This window comes from Phocoena phocoena, chromosome 8, assembly GCF_963924675.1.
Source record: "Phocoena phocoena chromosome 8, mPhoPho1.1, whole genome shotgun sequence".
Classification (NCBI taxonomy): Eukaryota; Metazoa; Chordata; class Mammalia; order Artiodactyla; family Phocoenidae; genus Phocoena; species Phocoena phocoena.
In genome coordinates, this window is record NC_089226.1 from 34,776,642 (window position 1) to 34,801,522 (window position 24,881).

Below are 24,881 nucleotides of genomic sequence, written 5' to 3' on the forward strand. Positions count from 1 at the left end.
TGTGTCAGCACCATCCTTTACAATTACATAAAGCACACATCAAATGAGATTTTTTCCAGCACAGCAAGGAACAAATATGCCCAGAGGCTACTCAAGAGTGGTGTTTGTTCTTCCATTCTTTTGAACAGAATGAAATATCTCCCATCAGTTTCACTTTAAAAAAGAAAAATCCCAGGGTAGGATTCTGAATAATCTAATTTGAGTTTCTTGCCCATCATTGCCCCAACAATTATGCCCAAACAAATGAAGTCACCTGGTCATTCCTATGATTAGGAGAGTTGGTACAGTGACTGGCAACCTTCAACTGAACCAAAGAGTTGGGATGAGGGAGGAGTAATTCTCTCAAAGATAGTAGATAATGACAAACAAAATAATAAATGTTAGTTGTTGTTGTTATTGTGCATTTAATAGGCTTGAGTAGTGGGAGGGGTAATTGAGGGATAAGGGGAATGAGGAAAATCCTGTCCCAGTAGCTGACCTTCAGATCAAATCTGCCCTGGTTTCAGTTGAGGTTTGGTGCTCCTTAGGAGCAATTACCTCCCCAGCTTAAATATTGATGGAAATATTATGGGCCCTATGACTGGCTAGGATTTTGGAGATGGTAACACTGACTCCAGAAATCTCCCCGTCAGTAGGCATCTCTTTCATAGGCCAGATCACAGGTAATAGATTTAAGAGTTACAGGTTCATTGTCTGCATTTCTACTTCCCAAGATAGGTTGCTTGCAATTTCTTACCCATGAACTCCAGGACACACCATCCCCTATCCTCTCCTTTAAAAGCCCCTTCACTACTCCCCATACCGAGGTGAGAACTTTAGCCTATTCTCTTTGAGAATCTGGCCCAGGAAGACTAGAACCAATTCACAATTTAGTAATTAGAATTAAGTTGTTATGGACTACTACAGCTTGCTTTGTTTTTGTAGTTATATTTTTAAAATGGATTTGACTCTTGTCTGTTCAAGTAGTCCGTGGCTCTCATGTTCTACTCAGTACTTTGGTCGAAGTTCTCAGTATATTGTCTTTTTCTCTGCATCTCTTAAGAAATCTTAATAGCTGGATTATTAAAACTTTAATGGCTACATCCTGATAATTTGCACACTCCACTCACTGGCAAAAGATTTCAAGTTTTCTGAAATCAAGTTCTTCACTATTCTTAATGAAGAACTTACTTTCTAGTTCTCCTTACTTTTTCCCCCAGGTTTCAGGACTGAGGCACTCCTTTCCTGGCTCTGCGTGTTCTTGTCTGGGAATTGTGATCAACTGAATAGATGGATGTAGGCTAGCCCAGTTCCAATGACTGCTATATGCAAGAGTTCCAATATTCAGCCCTTCCCTAATTTTTTTTTTTTTTTTTTTTTTTTTTTTTTTTTTTTTGGTACACGGGCCTCTCACTACTGTGGCCTCTCCCCTTGCGGAGCACAGGCTCCGGACGCGCAGGCTCCTGACGCGCAGGCTCAGTGGTCATGGCTCACAGGCCTAGCCGCTCCACGGCATGAGGGATCTTCCCGGACCGGGACACGAACCCGTATCCCCTGCATGGACAGGCGGACTCTCAATCACTGCACCACCAGGGAAGCCCCAGCCCTTCCCTAATTGAAGACAAATCTAAGTAGCCATCCCAGCTCAAAGGCTCTCTGTAGGATCAGCTGAAGTCTCTGTTGCAACTGTGAAAGAATTTCAAAATCCCCTCTCTGCCCAGTTCTGCCTCCCTCACTCCTTTCAGGCATTGCTTTCAAGAGCACTTCTCAAACTCCAACAAGCAAATTGCCATCTTACTGAGCCTGTCCAGTGTGTGCGTAGGCTAAGATAACATTTATGTATAGAAATATTTAAAATTAAACTCCTTAAAGTCACTAAAATATATTGTGTTTAAATGTTTAAATATTCCTTTATTTGAACATGAAAATAATGAATACATTTTTCAATATTCATTTAATCATCATCATATGTTAAACACAGTACTAGATCCTTGGGACATACTGCAGTGCTCTTTTTCTTTAAAAAAACAATTTTTAGTATCATATTATATTCAAATGAGATTACGAACTGTAAAAGAAAAATGTGACTCATTCTAGACCTTTTGCTTAAAAATCAACGGCACTGTCAATTAACTTTCTGTCAGAGTTCATGAGATGAGAGAGGTAAGACAGAGGAAAAAAAGACTAAAACAAGTCTTGAATTTATACGTGAGTGCCTCTCACTCCATCACTTGTAAGAATCAGTGTGATTCTGATATTATTAGGCAAACACAGTTACAGGAACATCAAGGCAGGCAAATAAAAGAGACCAAATCTTTGAGAACAGAGTTCTTATAGACATATCCAACACCAAATATTAAAAATGAATTAAAAATAAAAACAATCTAAAAGAACACTCTTAACTCTTACATAAAAGGCCAAGGAGAGGAAATGCACAGAGTCTAGCCCAGGGACATAGGAGGATAAAAACTAGAGCTATAAATGGTAAATGATGTCCTTTGAATAATAAGCATATAAGGAGTAATATAAGTGTATAATACAAGTATGTAAGTAATAATGAGTATAGTGAAGAAGTTAGGAAGTGTACAGAAGATTGATATAATAGTTCATTTTAAAGTAACAATATAATAATAATTACAAAATTATTGAGCATCTTTTATAGTCTTGCCACTATGATGTGAGCATATCTGAACCAGGTTAGTTTTGAGAAATTTTAAAACAGAAAAGTATAAACAATAATATAAAGAAACAGTCCTTTTCTCACCAACAGAAAAAAATGTTGCTATTTGCTTTTATCATGTTTCAGTTTTCCCTGTGTATAACTTTTTTTAATATAAAAGACACATACTCTCCTTTACTAACCATCTGTTATTCCCCTTCCAAAATATCTGCTATCACAAATTGATGTGTGTTCTTCCAATTCACTCTTTATGTATACATGTAGATAAATGCTATGTGATATCAGTTTGTGTTTATTCAATTTATATAAATATTATCATGCTCTGTACCACACTCTGTAATTTCCTGTCTTTTCCTTCACATTGTGATTCATCCACGATGATTTACATTGATTCTATTTATTAATTTTAATGCTATAGAGTACTCTCTATGGCTATATATTATTCACATGAGAGTACCATATTTTATCTACTCATATCTAATTGATAGTGGTTTAAGTAATTTCCAAAATTTTGCTATTATAAACTGTATCACTTAAAATTTGGATAGGATCAGAAAAGACACTTAACAGTTAAATTAGAATGGATTGTTATTATTTTTAAATAATTGGACAGTTTACCAAAGAGTTACCAGAGTTTCAGAAACCATCAAAGCAATAGTGTAATATTCTGCAGAAAGCGGCAGTGGGGAGTCATTTACCATTTAACTTACCAGGTTACTGTACTGGGAAAGGCAGCTGCATGAGAGCTGCCTGATAGAATTGTGGCCTTTGGTACAAGAATACAGGTGATTGCCAGAGACCTAGCTGGAAAGAAACCAGGGAACTGATACTCTAATGTTACTTTTCCTTTTCTCTCCTATCATCTACATGTGTCTCTAATAGTCTCAATCCATACAGAATCTGGAAAAAAAGAAAGGCCATTGGTGCAACCCAAGGACTCAGCCTCCCAGAACACAGAGCTGGGACAGGACAGACAACAGTGGGGAGGTGATCTGAAAGGGCAAATAGAGAAAACAAACAAACAAACAAAAAAAAACACCAAAAACAAAAAATCTTCTCTAATTAGCAATCTTCTTGTGTGCTTGTGTCACAATAGGTCTAAATATTTTGGTAGAGGGTAGGGAAGTCAGTTTAGTTAGGCCATCCCTTTCCCTGAAATAGCTACAGAACTAAAAATATAAAAATAATTAACAATAAAAATATAATTCCCATCTTTTTTGTTCTTAGGTGAATTATGAAATGTTTAATTGGTATAAGCACATGTGCCTCTGTTTTCCTAACTCAGGAACTTATGGAACATAAAAATGTCTTTCCTATTTATATAGCTTTCTAGTTTAGTTTTCTAAAGAAGAAATATATTTAAGAGAGTAAAAATAAATTTTAATTGAATTTTATCCATTTTAAAGGGCTTCTAAATTTTGTTGTTTATTTTCTATTGAAAAGCAGTCAAAGAAAGCAGACAAAAGCTTTTTCTTGTTTCAAAACACTGTTTTGTGTTTGAAACAGCACACCACTTGGGACATTGCTTTTCCCTGGGTTTTATACTTTTATATATAAAGTGACTATAATAAAATGAAAGCTGTGAACCCCCAAGTGCCAGCTTGAAAATAGTAACAAAACTGACATGAGTATATAAATATATAAACATAATTTATTTACCGACCTTGAGCTTGTCATTTTCCCTAGGTATGCTGTCATTTAAAGGACAGTTTCCTCTCTCCTCTTTGTTTTTACAGCTACACAAACAACTGATAAATAAATTTGTAAAAGTAAAAATGCTACCACATCTCTGGGATTCCCTGCAGAGGTTACATCTCAGAAAACAAAAATGTTCCTAGACTCAGAACTTGGCTGGTGGAGAGGCGGGGAGTATAGTAATAACAAGTACTGGGCTAAATTTTTACATGGCTTTTATTATGATGATTTCTAGTTTTATCATCAACTAGCACTGAGATCCTACTCTATGCTTCTCAGTCTGTATACCTAATCTCTACTCTTAAAATAATGGTGAAATTTTGGTAGTATTATACTCATCTTAAAGAAGAAACTGGATCTCAAAGAATTTGATATGCACAAGGCAAAAACAGCTAAATCTAATATCTAATGAGGATGTGCTGATCTCTGTGATAGCTGAGTTTATTGCTTTGGAGTATCATAAAACTCTATGACTTTCACATTATATAGTGGCATACATAAGCAATATTTTAAATATTCCCTCATTAGAAACATACTGAAAATTTAAAAGAGAAAAAAGTTCCTTGAAACATTACATTGAAATTACACCAAGTGAGAAGTAAAAGTATCCCTCTCTTCATGGCCAACTCATTCCCCCTCTCCATTTCCATCTGAGAATTATTATTAATAGTATGGTTAAATATACCTTCTTATTTTTTCCCCAAATAAGGGGAAATGTCTTCTATCCATCTATTTCCTAATTACATTGTGATGAACAAATCCTTCATTACAGTGGTAAGGGATGAAGATTTCAAGTTGCGTAGCTTCCACCTGCTTGGCAGTAGGGTGGGGCAAGCAGTTGTTTAAGGGGAGTGGTAATGACAAGGGTCACTTCCCCTGGGAGAGCTTTTATCTTGCCTAGTTCTCTTCCCAGTCCATCACTGTTCTTGGCCACTACTGACTGTGGGGAAATTTAAGGTTGAGTGACAGGGAAGTGATTTGCCAGAGTTCCTTATACCTAGGAATACATTGAAAAATGGAAGGTATTTGACAGTGGGAGGGTGTTTTAAGATAATTCTCTGAGAAGCAGTGTATAGATTAGACTGTGTAAGAAAAACTAGAGACAGAGAAAAAAGATAAGAAACTGTGTAATAATCCAAGTGAGAAGTATCAACAGCTTCCATGAGCTGAGTGGATATCATTCTGAAGATGAAGTGAACACAATGAGAAATAGTATGCCAACAGAATCAAGACATTGCAATTAATCAGATGTAAGTGTGCAAGAGAGAGAAACACCAAAGGTCATCAAAGTATTCCAAAATTTAGGAAATGGATTTTGATGAACACTGTTATCAAGTGAAGAGAAGATATAGGAAGGGTCTATTAAATTTGATCTGCTAAACGGATATCCAGTGTTATGGGCTCAGTTGTGTCTCCCCAAATTCATATGTTGAAGTCCTAACCCCTAGTACCTCAGAACATGACTGTATTCCCAAGTATAAAGAGATAATTAAGTTGAAATGTGGTCCTTAGGATGGGCCTTAATCCAAAAGACTGGTGTCCTTATAAGTAAGGAGAGAGGGACACTGACAAGTACAGAGGGAAGGCTATTTGAAGACACAAGAGAAGACAGCCATATGTAAATCAAAGTGAGAGGCCTCAGAAGAAACCAACCCTGTTGACACCTTGATCTCATACTTCGAGCCTCCAGAATTATGAGAAATTAAATTTCTGTTGTTTAAGCCACCCAGTCCCAGTTTGTGACACTCTGTTATGGCAATCTTAAAAAACTAGTATATCTGGCCAAAACTGCCCAGAAGATAGTTAGGGTTGGGAATTAATGTTTGAAAGCATTCGGAACAGGAGTTTAATATGGGAATTCTATGAATGTTGATAAAAACTGTTGCTAAGAAATCCCCAGTGGAAACGCTGTAACCTGAAAAGACAGCATTTGTAAATGCAAGGGCTTTAATTGAGAATTCTATAATAATCAATACTACCACCAATTTTTGTTTTTAAACTTCACACCAATCCTTTAGTTAAATAATGTTATATCTTTATCACTTCTGAAATCTCAAGGAGAGATTACATTGCTTGTCCAAAGTAATATCACTGTGTCAAAAACTGAATATAAATCCAGGCAATCTGGCCCCTGATCCCACACTCTCAAGCATACTAGAGTACTTCTGTAATAGTTACATAGAAAATACTTACCTATTTACTGCTTTTTGGGTAAATTCTGCAGCTGTCACAATACCAGATATTAATAATACCTCTTTCTGCCTAACAAGAGTGTTAAGAAGCCCTAATCTGTTCACACTTCCAATTAGAAAGAATCAAGTACTAAATATAAGACCAACATTAGAATGCAAGCAAAATATTTTAGTGTATCTTCTTCATGTGTGCAAAATAAATTTATAACACTCATCATGCCCACTGCATGTAGTCATCGTTCTACACCTTTCCACTGAAATTTCACTAAAAATAGTGCTGGAGGAGTTTAAAGATGCCTGAAGAGTAAGACGTGGAGATCACCTTCCTCCCCACGGATACATCAGAAATACATCTACATGTGGAACAACTCCTACAGACACCTATTGAACACTGGCTGAAGACCTCAGACTTCCCAAAAGGCAAGAAACTCTCTACGTACCTGGGTAGGGCAAAAGAAAAAAACAGAGACAAAAGAATAGGGACTGGACCCGCACCAGTGGGAGGGCGCTGTGAAGGAGGAAAGGTTTCTACACACTAAGAAGGCCCTTTGTGGGTGAAGACTGCGGGTGGCTGAAGGGGGGAGCTTCGGAGCCGCGGAGGAGAGCACAGCAAAAGGGGTGCGGAGGGCAACGCGGAGAGATTCCCGCACAGAGGATAGGTGCCGACCGGCACTCACCAGCCTGAGAGGCTTGTATGCTCACCTGCCGGGGTGGGCGGGGGCTGGGAGATGAGGCTCAATCTTCGGTCGGAGCGCAGGGAGAGGACTGGGGTTGGCGGCATGAACACAGCCTGCAGGGGGTTAGTGCACCACGGCTAGCAGGGAGGGAGTCTGGGGAAAAACCTGGACCTGATGAAGAGGCAACAGAGTTTTTCTTGCCTCTTTGTTTCCTGGTGCACCAGGAGAGGGGATTAAGAGTGCTGCTTAAAAGACCTCCAGAGATGGGCTCAAGCCGCGGCTATCAGCATGGACCCCAGAGACAGGCAAGGGATGCTAAGACTGCTGCTGCCACCACCAAGAAGCCTGTGTGCGAGCGCAGGTCACTATCCACACCTCCCTTCCCGGGAGTCTGTGCAGCCCGCCACTGCCAGGGTCCCGAGATCCAGGGACAACTTCCCCGGGAGAACGCACGGCGCACCTCAGACTGGTGCAACGGCATGTTGGCCTCTGCTGCCGCAGGCTCGCCTTGTGTCCGTACCCCTCCCTCCCCAAACCCCCGGCCTGAGTGAGCCAGAGCCCCCGAAGCAGCTGCTATTTTAACCCTGTCCTGTCTGAGTGAAGAACAGATGCCCACAGGCGACCTACATGCAGAGGCAGGGCCAAATCCAAAGCTGACCCCAGGAGCTGTGCAAACAAAGAAGAGAAAGGGAAATTTATCCCAGCAGTCTCAGGAGCAGAGGATTAAATTTCCATAATCAACTTGATGTACCCTGCATCTGTGGAATACATGAATAGACAACGAATCATCCCAAATTGAGCAGGTGGACTTTGGGAGCAATGATACAGGGCACTGGTCCACAAAAGACCATGTAATATCAAACAGCAAAAATCTCCCAGAGATCTCCATCTCAACACCAAGACCCAGCTCCACTCAACGACCAGCAAGCTACAGTGCTGGACACCCTATGCCAAACAACTAGCAAGACAGGAACACAACCCCACTCATTAGCACAGAGGCTGTCTAAAATCATAATAAGGCCACAGACACCCTAAAACACACCACCAGACGAGGACCTGCCCATCAGATAGACAAGATCCAGACTCATACACCAGAACACAGGCACTAGTCCCCTCCACCAGGAAACCTACACAGCCCACTGAACCAACCATAGCCACTGGGGACAGACACCAAAAACAATGGAAACTATGCACCTGCAGCCTGCGAAAAGGAGACCCCAAACACAGTAAGTTAAGCAAAATAAGAAGACAGAGAAACACACAGCAGATGAAGGAGCAAGGCAAAAACCCACCAGAACTAACAAACGAAGATAAAATAGGAAGTCTACCTGAAAAAGAATTCAAAATAATTATAGTAAAGATGATACAAAATCTTGGAAATAGAATGGAGAAAATACAAGAAACGTTTAACAAGGACCTAGAGAACTAAAGAGCAAACACACAGTGATGAACATCACAATGAATGAAATTACAAATTCTCTAGAAGGGATCAATAGCAGAATAACTGAGGCAGAAGAACTGATAAGTGACCTGGAAGATAAAATAGTGGAAATAACTACTGCAGAGCAGAATAAAGAAAAAATAATGAAAAGAATAGAGAACAGTCTCAGAGATTTCTGGGACAACACTAAATGCACCAACATTCAAATTATAGGGGTCCCAGAAGAAGAAGAGGAAAAGAAAGGGACTGAGAAAATATTTGAAGAGATTATAGTTGAAAACTTCCTTAATATGGGAAAAGAAATAGTTAATCAAGTCCAGGAAGTACAGAGAGTCCCATACAGGACAAATCCAAGGAGAAACATGTTAAGACACATATTAATTAAACAATCAAAAATAAACTACAAAGAACAAATATTAAAAGCAGCAAGGGAAAAATAACAAGTAACACATAAGGGAATCCCTGTAAGATTAACAGCTGATCTTTCAGCAGAGAATCTGCAAGCCAGAAGAAAGCAGCAGGACAAATTTAAAGTGATGAAAGAGAAAAACCTACAACCAAGATTACTCTCCCCAGCAAGGATCTCATTCAGATTTGTTGGAGAAATTAAAACCTTTACAAACAAGCAAAAGGTAAGAGAATTCAGCACCACTAAACCAGCTTTACAACAAATGCTAAAGGAGCTTCTCTAAGCAGGAAATGCAAGAGAAGGAAAAGACCTACAATAATAAACCCAAAACAATTAAGAAAAAGGTAATAGGAACATAAGTATTGATAATTACCTTAAATGTAAATGGATTAAATGCTTCAACCAAAAGACATAGACTGACTGAATGGATACAAAAACAATCCTAATATATGTATGCTGTCTACAAGAGACGCACTTCATCCGAGGGACACATACAGAATGAAAGTGAGGGGATGGAAAAAGATATTCCATGCAAATGGAAATCAAAAGAAAGCTGGAGTAGCAATTCTCATATCAGAAAAAAAAAAAAAAGACTTTAAAATAAAAACTATTACAAGGGACAAAGAAGGACACTACATAATGATCAAGGGATCGATCCAAGAAGATTTAACAATTGTAAATATTTATGCACCCAACATAGGAGCACCTCAATACATAAGGCAAATACTACCAGCCATAAAAGGGGAAATCAACAGTAACACAATCATACTAGGAGACTTTACCACCTCACTTTCATGAAAGAACAGGTCATCAAAAATGAAAATAAATAAGGAAACACAAGCTTTAAATGATACATTAAACAAGATGAACTTAATTCACATTTATAGGACATTCCATCCAAAAACAACAGAATACACATTATTCTTAAGTGCTCATGGAACATTTTCCAGGATAGATGATATCTTGTGTCACAAATCAAGCCTTGGTAAATTTAAGAAAATTGAAATCATATCAAGTATCTTTTCCGACCACAACACTCTGAGACTAGATATCAATAACAGGGAAAATTCTGTAAGAAATACAAACACATTGAGGCTAAACAACACACTAATTAATAACCAAGAGATCACTGAAGAAATCAAAAAGTACTTAGAAAAAAATGACAGTAAAAACACAGTGACCCAAAACCTATGGGATGAAGCAAAAGCAGTTCTATGTCGGACGTTTGTAGCAATACAAGCCTACCTTAAGAAACAAGAAACATCTCAAATAAACAACCTAAACTTACACCTAAAGCAATTAGAGAAAGAAGAACAAAAGAACCCCAAAGTTAGCAGAAGGAAAGTAATCATAGAGATCAGATCAGAAATAAATGAAAAAGAAATGAAGGAAATAACAGCAAAGATCAATAAAATTAAAAGCTGGTTCTTTTGAGAAGATAAACAAAATTGATAAACCATTAGCCAGACTCATCAAGATAAAAAGAAAGAAGACTCAAATCAATAGAATTAGAAATGAAAAAGGAGAAGTAACAACTGACACTGCAGAAATACAAAGGATCATGAGAGATTACTACAAGCAAATATATGCCAATAAAATGGACAACTGGGAAGAAATGGACAAATCGTTAGAAATGCACAACCTTCTGAGACTGAACCAGGAAGAAATAGAAAATATGAACAGACCAATCACAAGTACTGAAATTGAAACTGTGATTAAAAATCTTCCAACAAACAAAAGCCCAGGACCAGATGGCTTCACTGGCGATTCTATCACACATTTAGAGAAGAGCTAACACCTATCCTTCTCAAACTCTTCCAAGATATAGCAGAGGAAGGAACACTCCCAAACTCATTCTACGAGGCCAATATCACTCTGATATCAAAACCAGGCAAAGATGTCACAAAGAAAGAAAACTACAAGCCAATATCACTGATGAACATAGATGCAAAAATCCTCAACAAAATACTAGCTACCAGAATCCAACAGCACATTAAAAGGAACGTAAATTATGATCAAGTGGGGTTTATCCCAGGAAATCAAGAATTCTTCAATATATGTCAATCAATCAATGTGTTACACCATATTAACAAATTGAAGAAGAAAAACCATATGATCATCTTAATAGATGAAGAGAAATATTTTGACAAAATTCAACACCCATTTATGATAAAAACCCTCCAGAAAGTAGGCATAGAGGGAACTGTTCTCAGCATAATAAAGGCCATAAATGACAAACCCACAGCCAACATTGTCCACAATGGTGAAAAGCAGAAAACATTTCCACTAAGGTCAGGAACAAGACAAGGTTGCCAATCTCACCACTGTTATTCAAAATTGTTTTGGAAGTTTTAGCTACAGCAATCAGAGAAGAGAAAGAAATAAAAGGAATCCAAATTGGAAAAGAAGAAGTAAAGCTGTCACTGTTTGCAGATGACATGATACTATACATAGAGAATTCTAAAGGTGCTACCAGAAAACTACTAGAGCTAATCAATGAATTTGGTAAAGTATGAGGATACAAAATTAATGCACAGAAGTCTCTGGCATTCCTATACACTAATGATGAAATATCTGGAAGTGAAATTCAGAAAACACTCCCATTTACCATTGTTACAAAAAGAATAAATTATCTTGGAATAAACCTACCTAAGGAGACAAAAGACCTGTATGCAGAAAATTATAAGACACTGATGAAAGAAATTAAATATGATACAAATAGATGGAGAGATATACCATGTTCTTAGATTGGAAGAATCAACATTGTGAAAATGACTCTACTACCCAAAGCAATCTACAGATTCAATGCAATCCCTATCAAACTACCACTGGCATTTTTCACAGAACTAGAACAAAAAATTTCACAATCTGTATGGAAACACAAATTACTCTGAATAGCCAAAGCAATCTTGAGAAACAAAAAAAGGAGCTGGAGGAATCAGGCTCCCTGACTTCAGACTATACTACAAAACTACAGTAATCAAGAAAGTATGGTACTGGCACAAAAACAGAAATATAGATTAATGGAACAGAATAGAAAGCCCAGAGATAAACCCATGCCCATATGGTCACCTTATCTTTGATAAAGGAAGCAAGAACATACAGTGGAGAAAAGACAGCATCTTCAATAATTGGTGCTGAGAAAACAGGACAGCTACATATAAAATAATGAAATTAGAACGTTCCCTAACACCATACACAAAAATAAACTCAAAATGGATAAAAGACCTAAATGTAAGGCCAGACAACATCAAACTCTTAGAGGAAAACATAGACATAACACTCTATGATATAAAACAGAGCAAGATCCTTTTTGACCCACCTCCTGGAGAAATGGAAATAAAAAAAAACAAATGGGACCTAATGAAACTTAAAAGCTTTTGCACAGCAAAGTAAACTGTAAACAAGATGAAAAAACAACCCACAGAATGGGAGAAAATATTTGTAAATGAATCAACTGACAAAGGATTAATCTCCCAAACATACAAGCAACTCATGCAGCTCAATATCAAGAAAACAAACAACCCAATCGGAAATGGACAGAAAACCTAAATAGACATTTCTCCGAAGAAGATATACAGATTGCCAACAAACACATGAAAGAATGCTCAACATCATTAATCATTACAGAAATGGAAATCAAAACTACAATGAGATATCATCTCATACCAGTCAAAATGACCATCATCAAAAATATCTAAAAACAGTAAATACTGGAGATGATGTGGAATAAAGGGAACCCTCTTGCACTGTTGGTGGGAATGTAAATTGATACAGACACTATGGAGAACAGTATGGAGGTTCATTAAAAAAACTAAAAATAGAACTACCATACGACCCAGCAATTCCACTCCTGGGCATATACCCTGAGAAAACCATAACTCAAAAATAGTCATGTACCAAAATGTTCATTGCAGGTCTATTTACAATAGCCAGGACATGGAATCAACTGAAGTGTCCATCAACAGATGAATGGATAAAGATGATGTGGCACATATATACAACTGAATATTACTCAGCCATAAAAAGGAACAAAACTGAGTTATTTGTATTGAAGTGGATGGACCTAGAGACTGTCATACAGAGTGAAGTAAGTCAGAAAGAGAAAAACAAATACCGTCTGCTAACACATATATATGGAATCTAAAAAAAAAAAAAAAAAAAAAAGAAAAGAAAAGAAAAGAAAATGGTCAGAAGAACCTAAAGGCAAGATGGGAATAAAGATTCAGACCTACTAGAGAATGGACTTGAGGATATGGGGAGGGGGAAGGGTAAGCTAGGACAAAGTGAGAGAGTGGCATGTACATATATACACTACAAAACATAGAATAGATAGCTAGTGGGAAGTAGCCGCATAGCACAGGGAGATCAGCTCAGTGCTTTGTGATCACCTAGAGGGGTGGTATAAGGAGGGTGGGAGGGAGACAGATGCAAGAGGTAAGAGATATGGGGACATATGCATATGTATAACTGATTCACTTTGTTATAAAGCAGAAACTGACACACCATTGTAAAGCAATTATACTGTAATAAAGATGTTAAAAAAAATTAGCACTCTCAGAATTATCAAATCCAATGATGCCATCCTAATTTTATTTAATTTGACTTCTTAGTGGTATTTGCACTGGTGCATACAATATCTTCTTACATTGTTTTATCTCTTGACTTTCATCGTTTTCCTTTCTTGTCTCTGAGCCATTTCTTCTCGCTTGTATTTGGGGGCATTCATCTTCCATCTTTAAGTACAGATGTTAATCAGGTTTTGCCTTTAGCCCTTAAAACTCTTTCTTTAAACATTGCATATGACCTTCTAAGAGCATTTCCTTGCCTTTAAACTCCCTATAGTCCAATTTCCAATATATCTTGTGTATTATTACCTGATGAACTATCTAAATTACAAATATTTGCTTGAAGCTCTTTGTCATTTGGATTGATACAACGTTTATGCCAATATCTTGAGCAACGTCAAAAGTTTTTCCTTGATCTGGGTCTCACCTTCCTCTTCTGCCTGACCTGTAGTTTCCCCAGCCTCATATGAAATACATGTCTACCAATGGGTCATGCCCTCCCTTGCCTGTATGCATTTTAGATGCTTTATGACTAGCTTGCTTGGCCTATTTGTCCTCACAATATTCCAAAGGATCTAAACTTTCTATTCTAAATGAAATATTTTCTAAAATATCCTCCTATCATTGCTCTCTCCCATTTAAGAGAAAGCAGTGGGCTTTTCCTCTGCAGTTTCCATCACTGAGGGCATATCTCTATTAAAGGGTTTACTTTTCTGAATGATACTGGTTTTGTTATTATCGTTGTCTTATCTTCTACACCAGACTCAAATTCTTGAGGGGCGAGAGTCTGTCTTCGTGTTTCAGGAGTAAGTACCTAGAAGATGCTCTGGCCTATAGAAGCTGCTTGATGAATACGTATTGCAAGACCAAAGTATTGAATGAGTAAATTTCAATTTCTGACTAAATATGTAGTACAATTCTGCTCTTCATTTTCTATCAAGAAAAGCCTTTTTTTTTCTTTTTTTTTTTTTGCCACATTGCACCATATGCAGAATCTTAGTTCCCCGACCAGGGATCAAACCTGAGCTCACTGCAGTGGAAGCATGGAATCCTAGCCACTGAACCGCCAGGGAGTTCCCAAACAGCCTTTTTTTAGACCTGATAATTAGTGAAATATTTCTACTTTACAATATTTCTAGGTATGCTATTACTATAGAACACAGACATAAGCAGGGGCAAAGTCTATATGTGCTCGTTTTAAATAGAACACTTTGTATTCATAAAATGTGCTACATTGGCAATTCCAGGAATAGGAGTCTATTCTTGTCAGATTCATTATACACTGAAAAATGGTTGCTGAGAAACTGAAGAACTTTTTCCCCTCTTTTTTCTTTAAGAATCTATAGCCATTTACTTGGGGAGAGTAATTTCTGGAGGTTTCAAATTGGAGCTGGTTGCCCATTCCACCAACATTTGACCCATACTTCTTTTATAGTCCTAAGTACAAACCCTGAACTACCTGAGGAGGGATACATCTTCTTAGTATGCAATCAGTTACATTTCCATTCACATTCAGGTAAAGAATATAATAACTACTTTTGCAATATACTCTTTGTCTCAGAACTAAAAGAAGGTGGTAATTTTTGTGGTCCCTAGAAGATACCTGAAGGAGTATGCACATTAGTGATGGTTTAAACAAAATCCTTCTGAATGCAGAGAAAGTTAAGAACTTAAGGAGCCAATAATTTTTTGCGGTACATGGGCCTCTCATTGTTGTGGCCTCTCGCGTTAGCAGGGAACAGGCTCCGGACGCACAGGCTCAGCGGCTATGGCTCACAGGCCCAGACGCTCTGTGGCGTGTGGGATCTTGCCGGATCAGGGCACGAACCCGTGTCCCCTGTATCAGCAGGCGGACTCTCAACCACTGCACCACCAGGGAAACCCTGAAGAGCCAATAAGTTTTGAACCTGAAAATGTAGTGATGAGCAAGGCAGAGCAGGATCCCTGAGACTCTCCCTGCATTTATTGGGAACATTAAGAATTATTAAATTCTGTGTCGTTTAAACACATACAGCCTCCTAATTTAGCTGTTAATAATAATATTGTTAAATATCTGTATAAGATTAATTTTTAAAAATTATTTACTTTCAGTTTTGTGAAGCTCAAAGTGACAAGCCTAGATGTCTCAGGTCTAGAGTAATAATCAGTTTTGAAATCAAGAATGAGAGGGATGCCAAGGGTAGAAGAACCCCTAGATGTTTGTGTGATTTAGGGCCTTTGGAATCATTCTAAATCCTCTCTCCACCTGGGCAGAGTGTTCCAACCCCTGGACTTCAGCTGTGACATAGGAAAGATTACATGTTCACCCTAAAAGCAATCACAGAGCTCTAGTTGCAGTTAAGTTGGAGTAAATAAGTTGCCTTATTGCAAACTTAATGATTACAATAACTATGATTATTTAATCTAAATATATATTTAGCTATATTAGATTATATGTACATATTTATATTTTATATCCCATTACATTCAGTGCCAAATTGTAAAATTAAATACTCATATGAAGTTCATAATAAGATGATTTATGCAGTCAGACAAACTTTAGTTTATATTACAGTTAGACCAATTACTTAATACTGCTTAGCAATGTCACATTACTAATTATAAAAATATAAGTAAAACTGAATTAAAGAAAATAAATATGAATAGAACATTATAGCTTTTCTAGTCTGTAGTAAAAAACAGATAGATTTGACTCCCCTTACAGCATTATAATTATATAATTATTAAAAGTGCTTTTATTAAAAAATATTTATTACACTGATTTAGTTTTTCTTTATTAACTTAAGCAGTTTAAGTATCCTGAAAACTTATAAAATCCATTCTGTACTTTTCTAATGCTATCACTATATGCTAATATTACCCTACATTTAAGTAAATTGCTCACCTATGTGGTTCTAAAACATATCAAAGTTATTTAAGATAAGAAGAATATCCTTTCGATTCCTGTCTTCTTTTCTTATTGAAATCAAGTGAAATGAATTCCATGTGCCTCTTTCTCTGTGGACAATTATTAGTGTAGTATTAAATTTCAAGCTCTTATCTTCCATATACATTTTAAAAAGCTAATTTTTTTCCAGCTTTCTGAAAAGTACTCAGTGTTTCCTCTCCTGCTGGTTTTGTATGATTAATTTTACTGAAAGAAAAATCAGCGATTCTGCAGGATAAATTAGCAAAAATATTTTGTGCATATAATCAGGAGAAAAAACCCAAACTCTGCCTTTCTATGATATGAAAAATAAAGTATTTTAATTTTAATAGGTGCATTGATGCCGAGGGTAGGAGATGGAGTAGGGAAATTTACAGTCCACAGTGCTTCTCAATGTACACGAACAGGAAATAAGAAAGCTAATTTATCTCCAAAATAGCAAATTGCTTTTTAGCAAATGGTCTGAAAGGGTGCAAAAAAAACCAACAACATTAAAGAAGCTTTGACATGGTAAATAATTAAGAGATTGGTCAAGGACCTGATATAAAGTTTCTACCATCTAATCTATAAATTACTAAGACCCAGGAGTATACTTCTGGATATGGAAATTTGCTACTGTGTTATATCACTGAAGCAACGTGCCAACTCTAACACACAGTATTAATAGCTAAGTGTTAACAGCAGATCTAACTTGTAACTAAGAAATAAGAAGATTTCATCCTGAGAAAAACTCATGTTCTCTACCATGTGTGACCATATACGTTAATTGTGTGAAAGGACGAGTGAGGCATGGTGATGTTGATTGTGTGTGTGAGTGTGTATGTAAAGACAGCTAGAGGAATTATTTGAGTCACTGATGAAACCATAACAAGAAAATTAATCCAAACCATGTTCACATGGTTAAAACAAATCAAACGATAGAGAAAGGGAAGGTATACAGTGCAAAGACTTTCCCACACTTCTGCCACCTTGGTGTCCTGTTACTCCTTCCCCAGGAGTAATCTCTGTTAACAGTTTTCTTAAGTTTCTCCCCAGCAATATTCTAGACATATATACATGCATCCAAAAACAAACAAACAAACAATGTTTTGAAACTTATCTTCAATACAGCCAAATATTTTGGTGATTATTATTTTTACCAGTATAAAACCATCTAATTTATTTTTAATTTTTCGAGTGTAATATAATTTAATAATTAATCTATTGATGGACATTTAAATTACTTGCTTTTTCAGTTTTAAATAGAAAGTATGAATTATAATCACATTTTCCTAATCTCCCATAGTGTAGAGGTATATATATCATCAACCATTTCAACTAAATCCCATTTGAAAATGTCTATTGAAATTTTAGTATCTAATAACAATAATCTAAATATTCAAGATAGAGATTTTGTATCAAATATTACCATATTCAAATTTAATCAAAATGAGTCACCGCTTTAACCTTTATGTGTCTGGAACAACATATACAAATTGTCAAGAAATGGATTGGGAAATTCATTCTATATTTTCATAGTACTTAATTGAATAATTGTGTCAACAAAATATTTATATAAACTTAATGTTATTGTGATTATTTCTTAAAAATTATAAGTAAATAAAAAATTGTTAATGGATGTTTTTATAATTTGAGAGAGTAATTTTTAGTAATTAAATACTTTCAGTTTTTAATGACACAGGGAATCCATAGTATAAGATGTGGATGATATTATGAGAGATCCTCAAAACTCATTTTAAACGTGAATATGTACAAGACACAACATGGGTAATGAAAGAGTTGGTGTTAGAAATAAGATTTCTTGACTCTCAGGTGACGATTCAGTCTATTGAGTTGTTTGGCAAAAGTAATACAGATGAATAAAATACTGTGTTTGAAAATACATGTTCTCCAATAAGATGAAAGACCTATCTGGTACTTGTTAATCTCTCTATAACAATTCGCTGCATAAAATTACATACTTTAAAAATTTTATGTAAGATAGATGTCACATTTAATTCAAAAGTAAATTATTCTTTAAGCAAAGATTAAATAAAGTATATATCAAATTTTTTAAGAAGTAAACATTAAAAATGTTTTTTAATTCTCTGCTTCTTGACTTCATTTTGTGGGCAAAAACCTGAGGTTCAGACAGGTAAAGTGCTTGGCTAAAGACATATGTTAATAAGGAAAGAGAGTAAATATTCTGAATTCTTGAATACCCTTCTCAATATAATCTACAGTCAACTTATCTTTTTCTAGTTTTCCTCTGATAATAAATTTACCATTTTATTTTGTTATTTTGTGAGGTTTATCTGGTTTTAGTTTTTAATTTTTAATGAGTGCACATCTTATGGATTTATATCAACATAAAATGAGAAAAACATTTTATCTATACATTATATTTGTATTTTTCTGTAAACTACTATGTACCCCATAATCAGACTCATAATATGTACTTTTGGAATATATATATTTATATATGTATGTGTGTATGTGTGTTTATGTGTCATAAAAATACACATGAATAACTTGAAAGATTGTCTCAACAATCTGGACAAAATATTGTTTGACTCATCAGATTTAATGTTTATTTATAGTTACTCTGGAAGATTTATTTGTTTATAATGTAATCTGGGCATGCTCATTTGATGTTTTGTCATCTTGAAAATAAATGTATTATAAATCCTTCATACCTCTTTAATATTTTTAAAAATTTTATCACAGTTTCTATTATTAATATAATATGTAATTAATATAATATAAATTATTAATATAAAGAAATATCTATATATTTTTAAATCTGTATTTTATTAATTTTATTTGAATTTTATTTTATTTATATTTTTATACAGCTGGTTCTTATTAGTTATCCATTTTATACATATTAGTGTATATATATCAATCCCAATCTCCCAATTCATCACACCACCACCCCACTCACCACTTTCCCCCCTTGGTGCCCATACGTTTGTTCTCTACATCTGTGTCTCAGTTTCTGCCCTGCAAACCAGTTCATCTGTACCATTTTTCTAGGTTTCACATATATGTGTTAATATATGATATTTGTTTTTCTCTTTATGATTTACTTCACTGTGTATGACAGTCTCTAGATCCATCCACATCTCTACAAATGACTCAATTTCATTCTTTTTTATGGATGAGTAATATTCCATTGTATATATGTACCACATCTTCTTTATCCATTCATCTGTCAATGGGCATTTAGGTTGCTTCCATGTACTGGCTATTGTAAATAGTGTTGTATTGAACATTGGGGTGCATGTGTCTTTTTGCATTATGGTTTTCTCTGGGTATATGCCCAGTAGTGGGATTGCTGGATCATGTGGTAATTCTATTTTAAAATGATCATATCTGTCTTAATTTTAGCCAACTTTAACATAATTTTATGTGTGGACAGTGGTTAAAAAAAACAGTCTGAACCAACACTGATAGTGGCAGAGTTTAGATAACCCTTTTAAAATTATTTCAGACATTTATTAAATGACTGAAAACTTTTCAATTATTTCTATTTCTCTTTTCATGATCTTAAAATTTTAATTTTTATAATTTTATGTATTAACAATAAGAAATGTCTATTTCTGAACAGGATGTGTGATCAAACAAGTTGTCCAGGGAAATCACAAATCTTCATATTCTCATCGACTTAACTCAGCAATCAATAAAATTAAAACTGTTTAGGGGCCAGGATGCTGCAGGTGTTACAGAGCATAAGGATGCTAAATTGAGTTCATCCTCATTTTATCTGCAATTGTTGATCAACTTACTGAGTTAAAGACTCCTAACTTGTATCATTTTTCTCTCTTAGACATTTTTTTAACTTCTCCAACAACAATGTTAAGGAACTTTTTAAAAATAAAAATATCATCCTAGCCAAAAAAAATCACCTATTTTTTTTTTAAATGAAAGGTTATTTATTTATTTTTGGCTGTGTTGGGTCTTCATTTCTGTGCGAGGCCTTTCTCTAGTTGTGGGGAGCGGGGGCCACTCTTCATCACGGTGTGCAGACCTCTCACTGTTGCGGCCTCTCTTGTTGCGGAGCACAAGCTCCAGACGCACAGGCTCAGTAGTTGTGGCTCATGGGCCTAGTTGCTCAGTGGCATGTGGGATTTTCCTGGACCAGGGCTCGAACCCGTGTCCCCTGCACTGGCAGGCAGACTCTTAACCACTATGCCACCAGGGAAGCCCCAAATCACCTATTTTTAACTTCTCATTTTCCTGCCTAGTTCTTATACAGCTGGTTAATGACTTGATGCACACCTACTCCCTTTCTCTGTACAATTGTGCGTGCAAACAAAATAAAATTTAAAATAAATTTAGGCTTTTTTTCCCTTTATCTTAATATATGAACCTAGGTACTGGCAAGAAATGAAAATCTGCATTTTAAAACCTTGTTCTGTTAAGATTCAGACATCCAAAATGCTCAATATTTAATCTGCCAAGCACAATTTTAGGGAGAAATAAATATAAGCTGGCTACACTAGCTTGAAACACTGCAAACTTCTTCCAATCTTTTTCAATAATAATTGCCTGATATCCACCTCTTACCCCTCATACGTTACATAAAGATAGAGCCGAAACCACTATGCAGAGAGGCTGTTACAGTCTAGTCAATCAACAGCAATGTGATAAGAAATTTAAGGATCAAAACTAAAAAGCACATATTAACTATTAGTGTAATTTGCAAAAACCAGCCCTACATGGTCTAGTCTCATCACAATATCACATTCAAAGAAATGTTATGTAGGTAGAACAGAAGGAATTGGAATTCATTTGACTCTTAGATAGAGCACTCTAAGAAGCCATCTAAGGGTGAGTATGTGCATACTGCCCAGCCTAAAGGTCCTAAAAAATTTGTTCTTCCTCTCCCTAACATCCCTGTAAATGATTCTCACACACCCTGCCACAGCTCCTCCACAAACTCTCCCCTCCTCCAATGACTTAAAAAGCTTTCGCAAAACTTAGCCCAGGAGGCTTTCCAATCTTCACCCCAAAGTAATTCAACTGTCCAGGGAACTATTTGCTTAAAGAACTGAAGAATTTTACATATAAGTGACAGTTGAAGATGAGACTCCATAAAGTCCACAAATTATCTTGAATTATGAAAAGAGAACTTGTCCAAAATAGAGAGATATATGGTGGCCGTGCTTGGTCTGTAGACCAATCTGCTGTTCAGAGCAAAAACCAGGTTTAAGTGCAGCATGGTAAGACTGACGTATGTTTTGACTTAGCCCCAAGGAGACAATAACTGGGTCTTTACTGGAGGTCCGCCTGAGTTTAAGTTCTATTTCTGCTGTTTAGTAGCTATGTAACCTACAGGAAGTTGTTTATCCTCTCTGTCTCCCTTTTTCTCAAAGAAAGGGAATAATAAACACCTGTCACTAAGGGTTGTTGTGAGAATGAAATAAACAAATTTCACAAGTGCAGCTAGTGTAGGTGATACACTCAGGACAAGACATGGTATTGGTAAGAACCTATTATCAACTTGTAAAGAGGAATTGAAAAAATTAGTCAAATAAAAATGCTTTATTACTAGAGGCATCATAAGGATCTCATCATTGACAGAGCTGTGCCTTGGGGACTGTAATGAAGTGAAACACAGGAAGAGGAAACTGTTTCTCACCATTTCAGGGTAGTGACTCATGGGGTCACAATAGAAAGAGACCATTATTACAGAGAGCAAAAGCTGTTTGATGATTTCAGAACTGGTAGAGGAGGTACATGCCGCAGTTTAGAAGAAGAGGTATTCATGGCCGTTGAAGAAAGCTTGAGTGATACCTCAGTGGGGCCCTGTTGGGATCTGGAGAGGTTTGGGTTGTTTTTCTTAAGTCAGTGATGTAGTGCTTTATTAGATATTTTATTTTATTGTTCTGAAAACTGTTATAGGTGAGATATTTTTAAGTAGTTGCCTAATATATTGAAGTTTGATTATTGACTACAATCAGCTCCTTGGATATTCTGAACTTATTGGGGTACAAAATGGAAATTTTCATTTGTTCATTCATTTATTTATTCTAATTACAGCTTTCACCTAAACTATCTCTCTGTCATGTTCTTTGACATATTAGGGTTCCTGAATATTTTTAAGTATAAAAAGTCTGGTCAAGTTGTAAAGTTCAATTTCATTTCCAATGTAATGGTCATCTTATTCTAATCTCCAAGGCCAGCTAAGCCTTGTCCTGAGACCATAGGACTGGGATAGAGTCTTCTCTCTTACCTTCCTCTGCCATTCTCTTAAATGTTCAGATTCTCTGGGAGGATGTAGGAAAGAGGTAGAAGAAAAAGTGATAACTGCTTTTCCACTGATGGGTGCTAATATAGCCCTCTCTAGCTGTTGATGCCCTCCAAGAGGCAAGCACAGGATTCCTGGATGTCTTATGGGATCCACATGAGCTTTCTTCAGATGGGATTATGGGGCTTTCTTCAATGACTGGTTCCCTGATGTGGGAAGTCAGCTTTGCTCTTTGACTACTTCTAACTTTTCTCTTTTCACCTCCAACCCTTGGAAGTTCATTACATAGAGTCTTGCTGGTGGATTACTCATCCAAATACAGTCTTTTTGGATAGTGACCTGCACAGTGGCACAAATGTAGCTCCCTTCTACGTGTCACCTAATGGTGGAAACATAGGCTTGCCTCGTTATAGACCCTTCTCTCTGCTCAGTCACTTCTTTCTATTTCTCTAAAAATTCTAATTAAATAAATTTACAGAGATAATAAGTAATTTGGTTGCAAAATTAGAGATTCAACAAAGAGAATGAGATGCTATCTTCCCTTCTTGCAGGCATGACTAAAAATTATAAATTATTCTTTTAGTGAGACCATCCTTACTTTATTTGAATATTCTTTTCCCATAAATCCTGCACCTCTGATGACTCCTCTCCCAGCTAGTTCCATTGATATATTAATGTTTTACTATAAACTGGGGAGAAGGATGTTAAGATGATAGAGCAGTAATAGAGCCATATAAGCCACTTCTTAATAGATTCTAGGGAAATATCTGCCCTCAAAGAGCAAATTCCTTGAACAATGGATACTTTTTCAGAATTTAGAGGAATGTTATTAAAATTTTCAACCTTGGGACTCTAGCCCAAATATAGACAATAGGAAAAATCTCATTCAACATGCTAATAAAATATCATTGTTTTTAAATTACTTCTTAAATTCCCAAAGTTAAACAACAATCCAAATGCCTTCATAATTTCAATCTCTTGTGCTATGTTCTTTAACTACTGTTTTCTATGATTATGTGGTCAAAAAATAAAACATGATTACCACTTGGGTCATTTGCATTCCTAATAGTAATAGACTGTGTTCTATTCATTACTAGGCATGCACTTTTCCTGCATAGTCCTAATATATTTATATTTATAATTTAATCTAATAGTATTTAGTAAGGTAAATTTCAGGAGAAGTTAATAGTTTTAAGAAGTTGACTTTTTGTTTGTTTTAGTGTTCAATTTGTACTTGCGAATATGTGCTGAGTCTATCAGATTTTTCCAATTATGTTGTCACAAGCAAGAGGTACTATCTCAATTATCTTAACAGTAAACTGTCTACAAATTAAACAGTCACAGCTTTTACTTGTTTGAACTTTTGTAAACAGCTCTGATTCTAAAGTTTAAGGGTCACTCATTATTCAGATGCAATACCATTTCATTGACAAAGCAGAAAAAAGAAACAAAAATAATTGATACCTATGTATTTTAACTTTTCTCTATGCCCTTTGTTACCTCTCTAAATATTTCCTTACCTATAAGAATTACTCAATTGTTGTAGATGTGTTCTCTTTCTCTCTCTTGCTCTCTCTCTGTTTCCACATATATGTGTGTATTTATACACACACACACACACACACACACACACACACATATATATATATATATATATATATATATATATGAAATATTTAGATCTTCCATTTCTGGGCCCATGGCAATGTGTGTAGGTAGATATAATTCAAATTCTTATGCAGATTTCCATTTCCATTTTGGTTAAATTAGTAACATTTATTAATATATTTGATACATGGTTCATTGTGGACAATATGGAGACCAGTTTATCATATCACAAACCATTGATGCTGATTGAATCATGCACCAATATCTTAAGAATAACAGTTGTTTTACTTTAAAATAGTGGCATAATTTTCCAAGTACCAGAAATAGTGATATTATGTTTTCATTAAATATAACCTTAATCACTGGCAAGAGTTGGTATGTACCCACCTCCTTCTTGCCCCTCCAGTTAATTCTAAGGAATGTGTTCTTTCCAAAATTCCCCAGTAAATTATGCTCAGGTACACACAGTGGTAA

The 24,881-nt window shown here is 35.9% G+C and overlaps 1 protein-coding gene across 1 annotated transcript in view; it reads right to left on the reverse strand.

Moving 5' to 3' along the window:
• CNTN5 (contactin 5) overlaps nucleotides 1-24,881 on the reverse strand; it is a 1,437,259-nt gene that overhangs the window by 709,360 nt on the left and 703,018 nt on the right. The gene's annotated exons all lie outside the window — the stretch shown is intronic.